The sequence below is a fragment of the Sus scrofa genome, chromosome 10 (genome assembly GCF_054392235.1).
Source record: "Sus scrofa isolate SSC_HxYL_T2T_F1_AM1 chromosome 10, Sscrofa_HxYL_maternal_Yorkshire_Landrace_v2.0, whole genome shotgun sequence".
NCBI lineage: Eukaryota > Metazoa > Chordata > Mammalia > Artiodactyla > Suidae > Sus > Sus scrofa.
Window position 1 is genome coordinate 64156955 of NC_139392.1, and position 17997 is coordinate 64174951.

Genomic DNA, 17997 nt, shown 5'->3' on the forward strand with positions numbered 1-17997 from the left:
GTGGATCTTTACTAATTTAGTAACATCTACCTTATAGGGCCCTAAAATTATCCATTATCTATTAAATTATATAATTCCTCTAAAATGGTAAGAACAATTCCTGATACATTGTAAGCAACAAAATAATAACCATTCCTATTATGATTGTGATATGATATGACTATTATTATTGGCCACCCAAGTAGCAAGGTCAGTGAGCCAATATGTTATAAAAGTATGGGTTATGAAGGGAAGCAATTGGCATCCATTATTTGAAGAAAGAATTTCACCTCATTATAATTATTTTGAGTTAATGAAAAATTTCCTAGCATATACTGTCTCTTTGAGGATTGTGGAGGAAAGTTGAGTGGAGTTGGGAAGTAGCGTAAGAAGATTCATTAGGACAATGGAAAAATATTCTAATTCTAAAAAGAATATTTAATTTCACTTCATTTTTTCAACTTCTAGTTACTCCAAAAGTTAATTCAAGCTTTGAAACGATTGTATTTAAATTTTCCTCTATAAATAGATTAAAACTTTTTGATAATAGATTTTTGTGTTTGTCCAATAATTATTAAATACTGAAACCACTGGGAAGAATCTGTGGCTTGCATATTGGCTCCATTATCAAATTTTTAACCCTTGAAATGTGTTTATTGCTACAGTAAAAATACTTTCTTCTTTGGGTCTGTTTTCTCCTTTTCTGCAAAGAACTACATTATAATAAAATACCATTTTGCCTTCTGGAGTGAACGACTGAAAATCTTCAAATATATGAATGTATTTGAACATGCATTTCATTCTTTCATCTGCTTAACAACAACAACAAAAAAGGATTTAATGAGTGCCTAGGTGATAGATAACTTGTCATGTTCTGAGAATTCCAGGATGAAACATCACAATATACTTGCTTTCAAGATGCAAAACCCCAAACATATGAAGCAAGTTAATCCATATTGTGTTTCTTTAAAAGTTTTATAAAACATGCTATGTAAATTGGAGTTATTATTGTTCTGGTCACTAATATATGGAAATCCTTCTAGAAACAAGTATCATGGTTTTTTTTTTTTACATTTTTTGCAGCCTTGAAACAGGGATATGAGAAAAGGCTCAAAGCAGGACCCTAAAAGTGGCCACTACCAGCATGAGGAGAGCAGCACGTCAAACTGGTAAGTGAGAAAGATGATTCATGGGTCTCTCCTTTATGTGTTATTAAATCTACTGATGCCATTTCTCATGCAAAGAATCCTCATAGTTTACAAACAAAAGTGAGAATGCTTCTAAAATGTAGCCTATGAAGTTCATTCTCATTATGAGAATACCTTGGGGAGGTGGTATTATGTGGGAAATATCACCAATTCTGTTGCAGACAGACATGGATTTAAAGTAGCTATGTGACTTTGTGAAAGCTTAATTCTTTCCATCTTACTTTCCTAATTTTTAAAATAGAGATTAGGTAGTTGCCTTATTATGTTTTCCTAAGAAGTAGGATTGCATATGAACAATCAAGCATTTCCTTAGCACAGAAAAAGAGCTAAAAGGTATGACTAATATTTATTGAATACAGTCCATATGCCAAGCATTAAATACTCAATATTTTATTCATTATTTTATTGACGACTCAACAACCCTTAAAGATAGATTCTATTATTACTCATTTTACAGATGGAGAAATTGTGCTATTGAAAGATTATGTGACCTGCCTTAAATCACACAGTGTTCTCTGAGACGGTTGAGTGTGGTTTTATCTGATGCCAGAGTTTCTGTTCTTGTATTTATTTATTTATTTATTTATTTATTTTCATCTTTTTGCCTTTTCTTGAGCCACTCCTGTGGCATATGGAGGTTCCCAGGCTAGGGGTTGAATCAGAGCTGTAGCCACTGGTCTACACCACAGCCACAGCAACGCGGGATCCGAGCCACGTCTGTGACCCACACCAGAGCTCACGGCAATGCCAGATCCTTAACCCACTGAGCAAGGGCAGGGATCGAACATGCAACCTCATGGTTCCTAGTCGCATTCATTAACCACTGTGCCACGATGGCAACTCCCTGTTCTTGTATTTATTAATAAAGACAACAAACATTTTATTGGGTATCAGGCCCCTTTTAGCTGACATGCCATGCTACTTCCCAAATGATTATTACTTAGAATATAACAACTATATACCTATATGAAGTCTTAGAGTTTACATTTAAGGTATTAATAAGTAATTTTGTTTAGTACTCACCTAATCTCTGTGGAGGACAAAGTAGGCATTGTTATTTATATTTCTACAGATGGAGAAATTGAGGTCCTGACAGATTAACTGACTCCCTGGCTACAGCTCAATGCTTCTCAGACTCTGTGGTTAAGGGTCAGTTTACTGTTAATTCATTTTAATCCATTACAGACTGAATGACATTACTAAAAGGCAGACACAAAATACACAAGTCCACGTATTTATTATTATTCATCATTATGTTACAGACATAAAATTGTAGTACCAAGAGGCTATAAAAGTTTCTCTTCATTTCTATAGTCCTGTGGTACAGATCAGTCAGTACATGCAGACTGAACTAGCCTGTAGACCAGACAGTAAATCATAGCATCAGTAGAGCTAATATGAGGAAAATATAACATTTGATCCTAGACCTTCCATCTTCTAGTCTGGACCTTTTCAAATTGTCCCATGCTACCTCAACATACAGCAAGAATCCTGTTTTATAGCCTAAAGGACAAGAAGATGAAAGCCAAATTGTTCACATGCAACCACTGCAAGAAAACTTGACAATGACAAAATATCTTTAAAGATTAATATGAAACGATTGATGTGAAAAAAAAAAGTTGGAAGTTTACAGGAATGATTTCTTTCCAATTTGTTTATAAGAAACCAAGACTTTAAAAATTTGGTATGTGATATATTGTTGATATTCTCAACATATGTTTTTCTTTCCTCTTTTTGTTTTGTTTATTCTTTGAAAAGTTAAGTTGTATTTAGAAGGCTGGGCCTGTTATTTCCCCAGCAGTATAGAGATCTTGTATAATTCTAGGAGATAAAAGGGGTTCTTGGCCAGCTATGAAATGAAAATGAACTCATCTCTCCATTACAGTAAAAAACCTCAAAAATAAGTGCCACTTGTTTATTTAAAAAACAACTACCAAAGAAAATTGCAGCGTTTTTGGTGCAAAGTAAAATGCACACTGAGTCAGCAATGAAAATTCACTTTGTAAGACAGTTTTGTGGCTTTCTCAGTTCTATTGAAATGGATCCAAATATTTACATGTGCTATGTTATTAATAACTATTTTGCCATCTGTGTCAAAGTAGCATGGCACAGATGTTCAGGGATAACTTTTGGTTGTGAGTAAATATTGCAGGAATATTGAATTTTCCTGCAAATGATGCTGATGGGATGTTTTTTTAACCATAGTTTAAGATGTCCGAAATAGTTGTTTTGAAGTTCTCCCAGCTTAACAGTGCTTGATGCAGCTTAAAATGGCTATAAGGGCATAGAGAAAGCTGGAAATTTATGACCAAATTCAAAACTGAGACTTTCAGCCAGTCTATTATTAGCTTCTGGGAAGGTTCCACATTGCTAAATTGAAATCCATAATTTGAAACAGAGCAAATCAATGGCCCTAAATAATATTTAGAGTTGTTGTGTTCCTCACTTACTTTCTTCCCATAGACTCAGAGTTCCAAGATTTGTATCACTTGGAAAGTTACGCAGCTATACCTTGGCCCCTCTCTTCAGTCTGGATCTTTGTATCTCTATCCCTTTGAGGATTATCTTTCCTTCTCCCTCTGAAAAGGGTGAAAGGAAGAAAAGACTTAAATACATTGTAACCAAGAAAAGAGGGAGAGGATTTCATTGCTGGTGTGGTAGTAATGGGAACAGTGACAATAGAATTGTGTGTGTGTGTGTATGTGTGTGTGTGTGTGTGTATTCAACTCCGTCAGATCATCAGAGAACCAGAGTGTGGAGAGAAGACAGTCCAGCATTCTCGTCGAGGTGCTTTATTTGAATGCCTGATATTCATTGGAATTTAGACCTGGGGTTGTTCTCAAGCTACTCTTCAACAGTGAAGCTTAGGGACTTTCTACTCAAAACTAACTTGTCAGTAGGGCCAAGGGCTAAGGGTGAGCCTTATGACTAGTCTGTTGAAAAATACTGCCCTTCAGTAGATTTTATCACTTTCTCAGACCTAGAAACAAACAGTAGCAACAACACAATCAAAAACAAACATGGCCTGGATAATGATTGTTTTGACATGGGAAATGAAAGCCTCACAGGTGAAACATGTAGCATAATGTTAGTACAAAAAAAAAAAAAAGCAAAATATTTTAGAAAGTTGTTTTTCATCCTTAACATAGGCATTGATTAGCTTAGAAGTAAAAGCCATTAAGATGGAGAAAATGGACATGATTGCAAGGAAACAGAAAATGTAACAGAAGAATTAAATCTTCCTTTGGAGGCAACAACTAATGAAATCAAATTTTGGAACAAAAACTAAAGAAGTACTCCTATTATGCAGAAGATAAGGACTCATGGAATATAACTAAAAATATAACCAGTGAATAACTAGATAGAACAACACTAGTATTTCCCAGTAAGGGGTAGGGGGAGGGTCAAATAGGGGTAGAGAATTAAGGGGTACAAAATATTCTGTGTAATATAAGCTACCAGGCTATATTGTACAACTCAGGGAATATAAGCAATGTTTTATAATAACTAGATGGAGTATAACTTTTAAAAATTATGAATCACTGTATTTTACACCTGTAACTTATATACTATTATACATCAACTATACTTAAAAAAAAAAAAGGAGATATCTTCTATTCTTACCTCTCAACTAAAAACAGTAGCCAGGCAAATGAGTAGTTGTTGTTGAATGGGTATAGGGTTTCAGATTTGCAAGATGAAAAAGAATTCTGCATATGGATGGTGGTGATGTTTGTACAACAGTGTAAATGCAGGGAATGCCACTGAACTGTAAAGTCTAAGATGGTTGAGATGATAAATTTTATTTTACGTGTATTTTACCACAGTTAAGAATAATAGTTTAAAAGACACTAACATGACTTTACATTGTCATTTTTCATGGCTGGATGGGTGTGTTATTTCTACTTCCCTGTATCCTCCCTCACCTCGTTTATGTAAGCCTGTTTTAAGATAAAAGGTGAATATTTTAACATCTAGGATATTATTTTTAATAAAAAAATATCTTCTGGCAAAAAAATCAACTTCTCAATTTTGCTCAACTTTTACTTTCCCATTAGCTAATTAATGCATCACATTCTGTCCATTTCATCTTATTTCATTGGGTACAAACCAATCTTATGACAGCAGAATCACAGCTAAGTGGTGATGATGAGTTTATTGCAAGAGAGTGATTGCACACTCTATTTCTGTGGTGGGAAAACTATTTGTCCAGCCATTTGAAACTAGGGATAGCACATAGGGCAAGAGGCATGAATATGACCCAGGAGGGCAGCGTGATTTTGACAGAGGGCCTAGGGCTCTCACCCATGCAGCATGTGTGACAGCTCCATCACTCTACCAGGCATTTCCTCTTGTGGGTTGTGTAATGGTTCATTTGCCTCAGTACTATTAGTTTCTAAACAGTGTGAGAGCTTGGCTGGTAAGCTGTTGAGAAAATTTGGAGGTGCATAATTCAATACTGTGTTGTCAAGTGGCATGCTTTTGTAAAATAAAACCATATTATCAGAAATTAGCTAGATCAGATTTGTGGCTACCAAAGGAGGGAGGCAGGGGAATAGGATGAGAATGGGCAAAGGTACAACCATCCACTTACAAGATATTTAAGTTCTGGGAATGCAGCCTACAGTAGGATGACTCTGGTTAACACTGGTTTACAGTATATTCAAAAGTTGTTAAAAGAGTAGATTGTAAGTTTTCATCACAAGGAAAAAAAACATTTTTTTCTTTTGTAGTTGTATGGGATGATGGTTATTAACTAAACTTATTGTGGTAGTCATTGAAATATACATGTGTATTTAACAGTGAGTTGTATATAATATCTAATAAAGCTGAGAAAAAAAGGAACTTATCTAGATCCAAATGCATTTTTGTGGTAGTAAATATATATAATATGAAAGTTAATATTTTAACCATTTTTAAGTGTACAGTTGCAACATTAAGAATATTCATGTAGGAGTTCCCTTTATGGCTCAGCAGGTTAAAAACCTGTCTAGTGTCCATGAGCATGAGGGTTCCATCCCTAGTCTCACTTAGTGGGTTTAGGATTCAGTGTGGCCGTGACCTGTGGTGTAGACCACAGATGGGCTCAGATCTGGCGTTGCTGTGGCTATGATGTACGTCAGCTGTTGTAGCTCTGATTCAACCCCTAGCCTGGGAACTTCTTTATGCCCTGGCACAGCCCTAAAAAGAAAAAAAAAAAGTATATTCATTTAGTTGTACGACTGAGACCACCATTAATCTCCATAACGTTTCCATATACTGACTTCAATTACATATGAATAGTCCATTCCTTTAGAGCTTCATCCCCAACCCTTTATGTTACTGATGTTACAAACTGCAGTTCTCTGTAGTGTGTACCCATTAACATAGGCTTATATTTATTTTTTATGTATTTTGTCTTTTAAATCCTATAGAAAATAAAAAATATCAAAAGTTACAATAAGAAAATTATTGGTGTTTACTGATGGCACAGCAGATTAAGGATCTGGCATTGTCACCGCATTGTCATTGCAATGGCTCAAGTCACTGCTGTGGCATGGATTCAATCCCTGGCATGACTTACAACATGCTGTGTGTGTGGCCAAAAAGAAAAATAAAATAAAATTATTTGCATTTGTTGACACATATTTACTTTTACTTGGGAATTTTGTATTTTCATATGATCTTGAGTTACTCTGTAGCATCTTTTCATTCAATTTAATGAACTCCTTTCAACCTTTCTTATAGGGAAGGTCTAATGGTGATGATCTCTCTCAGCTTTTATGTGACTGATAATGTCTTAATCTTCCCCGCATTTTAAAGGATATCTGGTATTTATATTGAAAGTTTTTGTTTGTTTTCCTTTCAGCACTTCAAGTACATCATCCTAATGCCTTTTGGCCTGCAGGGCTACTGCTGAGAAATATACTGAAAGTCGATTCAACTTATGATAGAAATTCAAGTTATGCCATAAAATGATTTTTTCTTGCTGTTTTCAAGATTCTCTGCTTTTGGCATAACTGTTTTATTTAATTTAATTTATTTTTTTAAATTATTTCCCCAGGGAGTTCCCGTCGTGGCGCAGTGGTTAACGAATCCGACTAGGAACCATGAGGTTACGGGTTCGGTCCCTGCCCTTGCTCAGTGGGTTAACGATCCGGCGTTGCCGTGAGCTGTGGTGTAGGTTGCAGACGCGGCTCGGATCCCGCGTTGCTGTGGCTCTGGCGTAGGCCGGTGGCTACAGCTTCGATTTGACCCCTAGCCTGGGAACCTCCATATGCCGTGGGAGCGGCCCAAAAAATAGCAACAACAACAACAACAACAAAAGACAAAATAAGACAAAAAAAAAAATTATTTCCCCAATACATTTTTTTCCTACTGTACAGCATGGTGACCTAATTACACATACATGTACACATTCCATTTTCTCATATTATCAGGCTCCATTATAAGTGACTAGACATAGTTCCCAGTGATACACAGCAGGATCTCATTGCTAATCCATTCCAAAGGCAATAGTTTGCATCCATTAACCCCAAGCTTGCCATCCATCCCACTCCCTCCACCTCCCCCTTGGCAACCACCAATCTCTTCTCCCAGTCTGTGCTTTTCTTTTCTGTGGAAAGGTTCATTTGTGCCCTATATTAGATTCCAGATATAAGTGATATCTTATGGAATTTGTCTTTCCCCTTCTGACTTACTTCACTCAGTATAAGAATCTCTAGTCCATCCATGTTGCTGCAAATGGCATTATTTTGTTTTTTTTTATGGCTGAGTAATATTCCATTGTGTATATATACCACATCTCCCTAATCCAATCATCTGTTGAGGGACATTTGGGTTGTTACCATGTCATGGCTATTGTGAATAGTGCTGCAGTGAACATGTAGGTGCCTGTGTCTTTTTTAAGGAAAGTTTTGTCTGGATATATGCCCAATTACAATGTTTCTCAGGATGAGCATCTTTAGGTTAACCTACTTGGAGTTCATTGAGCTTCTTGGATTTGTAGATCCATGTCTTTCCTCAAATTCAGGAAGTTTTCAGCCAGTATTTCTTCAGGTACTCTCTTTGACCTTTTCTCTCTTCTCCTTTTGAGGCTTCCATAATGTGTACACTGGTCTGAGCATGCACATGTATGCCCTTTAAGTCCCTCACAGTCTATTCAACTTCTTCATTCTCTTTTCCTTTTGGGTTCTCTACTCAGCAATTTAAAATAACCTGTCTTCCAGTTCACTGATTCTTTTTTTTTTTTTTGCCCTATTCAAGGCTATTGTTGAATCCCACTAGTACATATTTCAATTCAGTTATTGCATTTTTCAGCTCCAGAATTTTTTTTAATAATTCCCATATCTTTTTTTATATTATCATTATGTTAATATATCCCTTTCCCTTGAGTTCTTTGTCCATGTTTTCCTTAACATTTTCAGCATATTTAAGACAGTTGCTTTAAGGTATTTTCTAGTAAGGCTGTTGCAAATTTTTCTTAAGGGACATTTTCTAGATATTTATTTTATTCCATTTAATGTGTCATATTAATGTTTCTTTAAATACCTGTGAACGTTTATTGAAAATTGGGTATTCAAAAGAAGCCACTTCTCCCAGTCTTTATAGACTGACTCTGTGCAGGAGAAGACCATCAATAATAAGTTTAGTAGGAAGATTTAGACCTTCTCATCCCATCTTGTCCAGGCATTTGTATATGCTTTCTTCCCCACACTAGCCATATATACTATAAATCTTTGCTTTGCCTCCAGAGCTCCCACATAGCTATCTTAGTCAATTTATAGTTGTTCAAGTAATACTTCTACGGGGAAATGAGACACTGGGGCTTCCTAGTTCAACAGTTTGCCGATGTCACTCATGGCTGCTTTTAAGTCTTAATTTCCTAGAGCAGCATATACCAGCTTTTTATAAGTGTCTCCTTCGACATTCTCTTGTATGTTTCTGCCTGTGATACCTTACCCTCAACCTTTTGTGGATCTGCAGAATCACTGAAGTTACATCTGCCTTCCACTCTTTACATGACTTCCAGTGTGAAATCTAAACTATGTTATTCTTTCTTATCTAATCTCTGAGTCAGGTGAGATAGAAACTAGTTCCTTGTCAGAATGGAGACAGGGTAGAACTTTGCAAATACATTTTACCCTGCTCATTCTGGCCCAGGGGAGGGAACTAGAAATTGGGCCACTTTCTCCTGGCTGTGCAACACTGTACAATAAAACCATTGTAAAAATTCTCTGCCACTTTGTGCCTTTTCTTTTTTTTTATCTTTTATGTGTATATTTTTTTATACTGTACAGCATGGTGACTGACTACACTTACATGTATACATTCTTTTTTTCTCATATTACATGTTCCATCATAAGTGACTAGACAGAGTTCCCAGTGCTGCACAGCAGTATTCCATTGCTAATTCATTCCTAAGGCAACATTCTGCATATATTTACCCCAAACTCCCAGTCCCTCCCAGTCCCTCCCCTTCCCTCTTGGCAACCACAAGTCTATTCTCCAAGTCCATGATTTTCTTTTCTATGGAAAAGTTCATTTGTGCCGTATATTAGATTCCAGATATAAGTGATATCATGTGGTATTTGTCTTTCTCTTTCTGACTTACTTCAGTCAGGATGAGGCTCTCTAGTTCCATCCATGTTGCTGCAATGGTATTATTTGTTCTTTTTTATGGCTGAGTAATATTCCATTGTGTATATATACCACATCTTCCTGATCCAGTCATCTATCAGTGGACATTTGGGTTGATTCTATGTCTTGCTTATTGTGGATAGTGCTGTAATGAACATGCAGGTGCATGTGTCTTTTTTTTTTTTTTTTGTCTTTTTGCTATTTCTTGGGCTGCTCCCATGGCATATGGAGGTTCCCAGGCTAGGGGTCGAATCGGAGCTGTAGCTGCCAGCCTACGCCAGAGCCACAGCAAAACAGGATCCGAGCCGTGTCTGCAACCTACACCACAGCTTACAGCAACGCCAGATCATTAACCCACTGAGCAAGGACAGGGACCAAACTCGCAAACTCATGGTTCCTAGTCGGATTCGTTAACCACTGCGCCACAACAGGAACTCCGCATGTGTCTTTTTTAAGGGAAGTTGTGTCTGGATATATGCCAAGAGTGGGATTCCTGGGTCATACGGTAGTTGTATGTCTAGTTTTGTGAGGTACCTCCATACTGTTCTCAATAGTGATTGTACCAGTATACATTCCCACCAAAAGTTCAGGAGGGTTCCTTTCTCTCCACACCCTGTCCAGCACTTGTTATTTGTGTACTTACTGATGATGGCCACTGTAACTGGCGTGAAGTTACAAAAATATCAAAATATCTCCTGGTATTTTTGATTTACATTTTCTAATAATCGGGGATGTTGAGCATTTTTTCATGTGCTTGCTGGCCATCTGTACGTCTTCCTTGGAGAAGTGTGTATTCAGGTCCTCTGCCCATTTTTCCATTGGGTTGTTGGTTTTCACGTTGTTGAGTTATATAAGTTGCTTGTATATTTTAGAGATTAAGCCCTTGTCAGTGTTATTTTGAACTATTTTCTCCCATTCTGTAAGCTGTCTTTTTGTTTTGGTTTTGGTTTCCTTTGCTGTGCAAAAGCTTGTCAGTTCAATTAGGTCCCATTGGTTTATTTTTGCTTTTATTTCTGTTGCTTTGGGAGACTGACCTGGGAAAACATTTGTAAGGTTGATGTCAGAGAATGTTTTGCCTATGTTCTCTTCCAGGAGTTGGATGGTGTCTTGTCTTATATCTAAGTCTTTCAGCCATTTTGAGTTTATTTTAGTATGTGGTGTGAGGGTGTGTTCAAGTTTCATTGCTTTGCGTGCAGCTGTCCAGGTTTCGCAGCAATACTTGCTGAAAAGACTGTCTCTTTCCCATCTTATATTTTTGCCTCCTTTGTCAAAGATTGATTGACCGCAGGTATCTGTGTTTACTTCTGGGTTCTCTATTCTGTTCCATTGGTCTGTATGTCTGTTTTTGGTACCAGTACCACACTGTTTTGATGGCTGTGGCTTTGTAATATGCTTGAAGTCTGGGAGAGTTATGCCTCCTGATTGGTTTTGGTTCTCAGGATTGCTTTGGCAATTCTGGGTCTTTTGTGCTTCCAATATACGTTTTTGGATTGTTTGTTCTAGTTCTGTGAAGAATATCATGGGTAATTTGATAGGGATTGCATTGTATCTGTAGATTGCTTTGGGTAGTATGGCCATTTTTACAATATTAATTTTTTCCACCCAGGAGCATGGAATATCTTTCCATTTCTTTTAATCCTCTTTAATTTCCTTGATTAATGTTTGATAGTTCCCAGCATGTAAGTGTTTCATCTCCTTGGTCAGGTTTATGTCCAGGTTTTTTATTTTTTGAGCAGGTGCAGTTTGAAAAGGTATTGTATTTCTGTATTCCTTTTCTAATATTTCATTGATAGTATACAGAAATGTGACTGATTTCTGAATGTTAATCTTATATCCTGCTACTTTGCTGAATTTGTTCATCAGTTCTAGTAGTTTTTGGGTTGAGTCCTTAGGTTTTTCTATATATGTAGTATCATGTCATCTGCATACAGTTTTATCTCTTCTCTTCCTATTCGGATGCCTTTAATTTATTTTGATTGTCTGATTGCTGAGGCTAAGACTTCCAGTAATATGTTGAATAACAGTGGTGAGAGTGGGCATCCTTGTCTTGTTCTAGATTTTAGTGGGAAGTCTTTCAGCTTTTCTCCATTGGGTATTATATTTGCTGTGGGTTTGTCATATGTGACTTTGATTATGTTAAGCAATGTTCTCTCTATACCCACTTTGGTAAGAGTTTAGATCATGAATGGATGTTGGACTTTGTCAGATGCTTTCTCTGCATCTATTGAGATGATCATGTGGTTTTTAACTTTTCTTTTGTTAATATGGTGTATGACTTTGATTGATTTGTGTATGTTGAACCATCCTTGTGCACCGGGGATGAATCCTACCTGGTGGTGGTGTATGATCTTTTTGATATATTGTTGGATTTGGTTGGCTTAAATTTTGTTGAGAATCTTTGAATCTATATTTATCAAAGATATTGGCTGTAGTTTTCTTTTTTGGTGGTATCTTTATCTGGTTTTGGAGTTAGGGTGATGGTGGCATCATAGAATGTCTTTAGGAGTGTTCCTTCTTCAACCTTTTGGAAAAGTTTAAGGAGGATGGGTATCAGTTCCTCTTTGTATTTTTGTTAGAATTCACCTGCAAAGCCAAATGGTCCTGGGCTTTTATTTTTAGGGAGTGTTTTTATGACATATTCAATTTCATTTCTAGTGATTAGGCTTTTATTTTTAGGGAGTGTTTTTATGACATATTCAATTTCATTTCATTTCAGTTGATCTATTTCTTCTTGATTCAGTTTTGGTAGGCTGTAAGTCTCTAGAAAGTTGTCCATTTCTTCTGGGTTGTCGAATTTGTTGACATATAACTGTTGATAGTATTCTCTTATGTTTTTTTGTATTTCTGTATTATCTGTTGTGACTTCTCCTTTTTCATTTCTTATTTTGTTTATTTGGGTTGTTTCTCTCCTCTTCTTGGTGAGTCTGGCCAGAGGTTTGTCAATTTTGTTTACCTTTTCAAAGGACCAGCTCTTGGTTTGATTGATTTTGTCTATTGTTTTTTGAATCTCTATTTTGTTAATTTCCTCTTTGATCTTTATGATTTCTTTCCTTCTGCTGACTTTAGGTTTTGCTTGTTCTTTTTCTAATTCATTTAGGTGGTGGGTTAAGTTGTCAATTCAAGATTTTTCTTCTTTTTTGAGTAAGGCCTGTATTGTTGTAAATTTCCCTCTGAACACTGCTTTTGTGGCATCCCATAGATTTTGAGTGGTTGTGTCTTCATTATCATTTGTTTCGAAGATTTTTTAATTTCCTTCTTGATTTCCTCATAGACCCATTGGTTTTTTAAGTAGTTTCTTGTTTAGTCTCCATGCATTAGGTTTTTTTCTCATTTATTTTCCTATGGTTGATTTCTAGTTTCATGCCATTGTGGTCAGAGAAGATACTTGAAATAATTTCTATGCTCCTAAATTTGTTGAGGTTAGCTTTGTGCCCCAATATGTGATCAATTCTTGAGACTGTTCCATGTGCACTTGAGAAGAATGTATACTCTGATTTTTTTGGATATAATGTCCTGAAAATGTCGATTAAGTCTAACTTTTCTATTGTTACTCTTAGGATCTCTGTTGCTTTATTGATTTTCTGTCTAGAGGATCTGTCCATTGATGTCAGTGGGGTGTTAAAGTCTCCTACTATGATTGTATACCCATCAATTTCTCCCTTTATGTCTGTTAGTATTTGTTGTATGTATCTGGGTGCTCCTATATTAGGGGCATATATATTAACGATTGTAATATCCTCTTCTTGAATGGATCCTTTAACCATTAAATAGTGTCCTTCTTTGTCTTTCTTTATAGCCTTCATTTTAAAGTCTATTTTATCGGATACAAGTATTGCAATTCCTGCTTTCCTGTCTGGTCCATTGGCATGAAGTAACTTTTCCCATCCCTTCACTTTCAATCTGTAAGTGTCCTTTGCCCTAAGGTGACTCTTTTGCAGGCAGCTGATTGAAGGATTTTGCTTTTTTATCCAATCAGCCACTCTGGGTCTTTTGATTGGAGCATTCAGTCCATTGACGTTTAAGGTGATTATTGATAGACATGTATTTATTGCCATTTTAAACCTTGTTTTCCAGTTGGTTCTATGTTTCTCTTTTCTTTTTTTTCTTTTTTTTGTTGATTTCCATTTATTTTATGCTTGAATAATTTTATTTTCAGTTTTTGTGAATGCAGTGCTCAGTTTTGATTTATGGTTGCCCTGTTTTTAAGTATGTCAACCCCTTCTTATATTGGCTTGCTTTAGCCTGATAATCATACAGACTCAAACACATCCTTAAAAAATATGAAAAAGAATCTAATTTTTCTTACTTCTCTTGCTCACGTTGTATGGTTTTGATTTCTTTTTTTTTTTTTCCTTTAACATCTTCATGTTTAGATCTGTATGCTGGCTTATTTAAGGGCTGATTTCCAAATGTGGTTTCCTCCATCCTAGATTTTCCTCCATTTTTTTTTAAATTTAGAGAAGCCCTTTCAGTATTTCTTTTAGAATGGGTTTCGTATATCTGTAATCTTTTAGCTTTTGTTGGTTGGGGAAACTATTTATTTCCTCTTCTATTTTAAATAATATTCCTGTTGGATAGAGTATTCTAGGTTGAAGATTTTTTTTCCTTTCAGCTCTTTAAATATACCTTGCCATTCCCTCCTGGCCTGTAGTGTTTCTGTAGAGAAATCAGGTGGTAGCCTTATGGAGGTTCCCTTATAATTAATACTTTGTTTTTCTCTTGCTGCCTTTAGAATCCTCTCTTTATCTTTAACTTTTGCCATTTTTATTATAATATGTCTTGGTGTGGTCCTGTTTGAGTTCAACTTGTTTGGGGCCCTCTGTGCTTCCTGTAACTCTATATCAGTATGCTTTAGATTTGGAACATTTTCTGCCACAATTTCTTCAAATATATTTTCAATCCCCTTTTCTTTTTCTTTTCCTTCCAGAATTCTTATTATGCATAGTTTGGCCTGCTTTATATTATCCCATATTTTTCATATTTTTTCATTTGGTTTTCTGTCCGCTGTCCTGTTTGGGTAATTTCCATTATTCTATCTTCCACATCACTAATTTGTTCCTCTCCATTATTCATTCTGGCCTTTATTGCCTTAAGCTCAGGTTGTATCTCTGCAAATGAGTTTTCTAGTTTTTATTGGCTCCTCCTTATATTTTCTAGTTCTTTTCTGAGGGAATCTGCATTACTGTTCATATCTTCTCTTAATACCTTTAGTATTTTCACTATCTCCCTTTTGAACTCAAAGTCTGTCAGACTGCAGAGTTTTGTTTCATTGTTGACTGCTTTAGGTGAGTTCTCCTGTTGTTTTAACTGGGAGAGGTTTCTGAGTTTTTTCATCTTGCTTGTGTTTTTCTGTGAAATATACCCCTTTGTATTTTTGGAGGGGTTACTATTTATTTTTGGTGTGGGAGTTTGAATCTTTGCTATCTCTTTCTTCTGTGCAATCAGTCTGTTATCCCCAGGATGCTCAGTGTGTTTTTGGGAAGAAGGGAGCAATGGGTAGGGCCAGCATTCACTGCCTGAGTCATTAGGCTCTCAACAGAATCAAAGACTTGCAGAAAGGTGGCACAGGTTACTCCTATTTGCAGGGCCCTGGAAAGTGATAATAAGCTCTAGGAGGATCTGCAAAGTGACCAGAGAATTTGGCTGTAGCTGCAGCAGGATGCATGAGTTCCCAGGGGGTTGAGAGCAACAACAGCTTATGTTTGATTGCAATGCCCTCCTCTGAGGTAATTGGAACTGCAGGTGGTGCCTGTTCAGGAACCCCTAGTGGGAGTAGGCCATGACCATCTCTAGTTTCAGTGATTACTGCGGTCGTGTGTCTCCATCACCTGTAGACCATGCATGAGGTGATCCATATTACTTAGCCCACATAGGAAGTGCTGTACAGGCTGTTCCTAGCTGCAGGATCCTGGGAAGTGACAGAGATCTCTCATATGGGTACTGCCATGAACATTCAGCCGTGGCAGCAGCAGGGTTCGTGTGTTCCCAAGGGTGCAAGAGCACCAATATTTGATTCAGTCACAATGCCTGCCTCTGTGATGCCCTTGAGGTGAATGGGGCTGCAAGTGGTGCCTGTTCACTGACTCCTAGTTGGGCCACTGCCACCTCTGGAGCCAGAGATAACTGCAGCAGTTTTCCCCCACCACCTGTAAATCATGCACGAAGCACCTGGTCCTGCTTAGCCCCCACAGGATGTGCTGAACTAGGTGCTCTTAGTTGCAGGTTCCTAGGAAGGGACAGTGATCAAGTGTCTGGGCCCCTCCCAGAATGTTTGGCAGTGGCAGCTACAGTGTGGTGTGCTCCCTGGGGAGCGAGAGCAACATCAGGTGCTTTTCCATTGTAGAGTCCTTCTCTGCGATGCCCCCTGAAGTGGTTGGGGCTGCAAGTGATTTTTGTTCAGTTATTCCCAGTTGTGGTAGGCCATGCCCACTTCTAGAGTCAGGGATAATTGTTGTGGTTTGCTCCTGCCACCTGCAGGTCCAGTCCATGGTGGTCTAGCAAGCAGTTTCCCACTTCTGGAGACACCAGGCCTGCAGTGGGCTAGCAAGCGACTTCTGGTCGTGAGGGGCTGCACCTGAGATGCGTAGTCTAGGGCCTGCAGGGATGGGGTGGCCCAGAGTGCTAAGGAGCAGTGGCTTGGCCTCCCGCAGTGGTGGGGGAGGAGGTGGAGGCATCCCGGAGTGTTACCAACAGCCTGCAGCTTCCCATGGGGGCGGGGGTGGCCGGAGTGAGGCTTCTGGTCACACCCTTGGGGCATGCTGTGCTGGGGGATGCTCTGTCCTCTGTGAGCCATTGGGGCAAGTGTGCGCTCGGGTGCAAGGAGTTTTCTATGGCTGCGGCTAGCCCCTTCTCCTCTCCCCTCCCCAACAATGGCACCTTATCTCTCCTGTGGCTCCGGACCTTCTCCTGGGCTCCCTCTGCCATGGCTTTCCACTTCCCAGCCCTTAGTGTACCACTTCTCCCACCTAAGGCAGCACTGCTCCCTAGTGCCTTAGGCTGTCTCCACACCACCAATTCCAGCCCGCTCCCAGGGACTGACCTCCAGAGTCTTAAGTCTCACTGCCAACCCCCACCTGAGCTTCTCAGGCTGTGGTGTCTGCACCAGTGGTTCAGATGATCTGTGCTTCTCTCACTCTGCTTTTCAGTTCTCAGTCCAGCTGCTGCGCTTTCCTTGGCGTCTTGGATATCTCTCCGACTCTGCTGATCTTTCCCTTTATGTGGCTTCCCAGGGTGTGGGTTCCCTTTCTCCTTCACAGCTACCTCTCGGGAATGCTTGTCCTGCTCTGATTCCTTTTCTCTCTCCCTTTTTTCTTTTGTTCTACCCAGTTATGTCAAGAGTTTCTTGCCCTTTTTGGAGGTTTAAGTTCTTCTGCCAGCATGCAGTTGACATCCTGTGTGAGTCGTTTTACATGTAGATGTGGTTTTTTTGAGGTGTTTGTGGGAGAGGGTGAGCATGTCCTCTTACTCTTGCACCATCTTGTCTGAATGTGCCTTTTCTTGATTGGACATTTGCTTGGTTGCTATAGACCTTTGGCTGGTTTTCAGAGTATTTTGTTTTGTTTTGTTTTGCTTTTTATGGCCACATCCATGGCTGGGGTTGAATCAGAGCTGTAGCCGCCAGCCTATGCCAAACCCCCCATAGCAACACCAAATCCTAAGCTGTGTCTGCAACCAACATCACAGCTCTTGGCAGTGCTGGATCCTTAACCCACTGAGCAGGGCCAGGGATCAAACCTGCATCCTCATGGATACTAGTCAGGTTCATTTCCACTGAGCCACAGTAGGAAATCTATGGTTTCCAGAGTTTTTATTAAGGTGTTTTAATTAATGTACTACTTTTTTTTTTCCCCCTTATGGAGGAATATGACTTGGAACATCCTAGGCCACAATATTCTTGATGACTTTATTTTAGTTTTGACTCAAATGCTTTTAGAATATAATAGAGTATTGCCATGTCAAAGGAAGGGACTAATTTGTTACATGACTTTTATGTGTATCATGTGGTACCAGTAAGTACCCTGTTAAATTAATCTTTAAAAGAAGTTTCAAAAAAAAAAAAAAGAAGTTTCAGTAGTTCACTAGTGGTGAAATAAGTTAAGAATCTGGCATTGGCACTGCAGTGGCTCGGGTCACTGCTGAGGCAAGTGTTCGATCCCTGGCCCAGGAACTTCCACATGCCACAAGCGTTGCA

The 17997-nt window shown here is 38.3% G+C and overlaps 1 protein-coding gene across 14 annotated transcripts in view; it reads left to right on the forward strand.

Moving 5' to 3' along the window:
* LINGO2 (leucine rich repeat and Ig domain containing 2) overlaps positions 1 to 17997 on the forward strand; it is a 1289481-nt gene that overhangs the window by 727661 nt on the left and 543823 nt on the right. For all 14 annotated transcript variants that reach the window (XM_084979863.1, XM_021064187.2, XM_021064192.2 and 11 more), the window contains one exon: positions 1063 to 1148. The gene's annotated coding sequence lies outside the window, so the exon portion shown is untranslated. The remainder of the gene's footprint in view (positions 1 to 1062; positions 1149 to 17997) is intronic.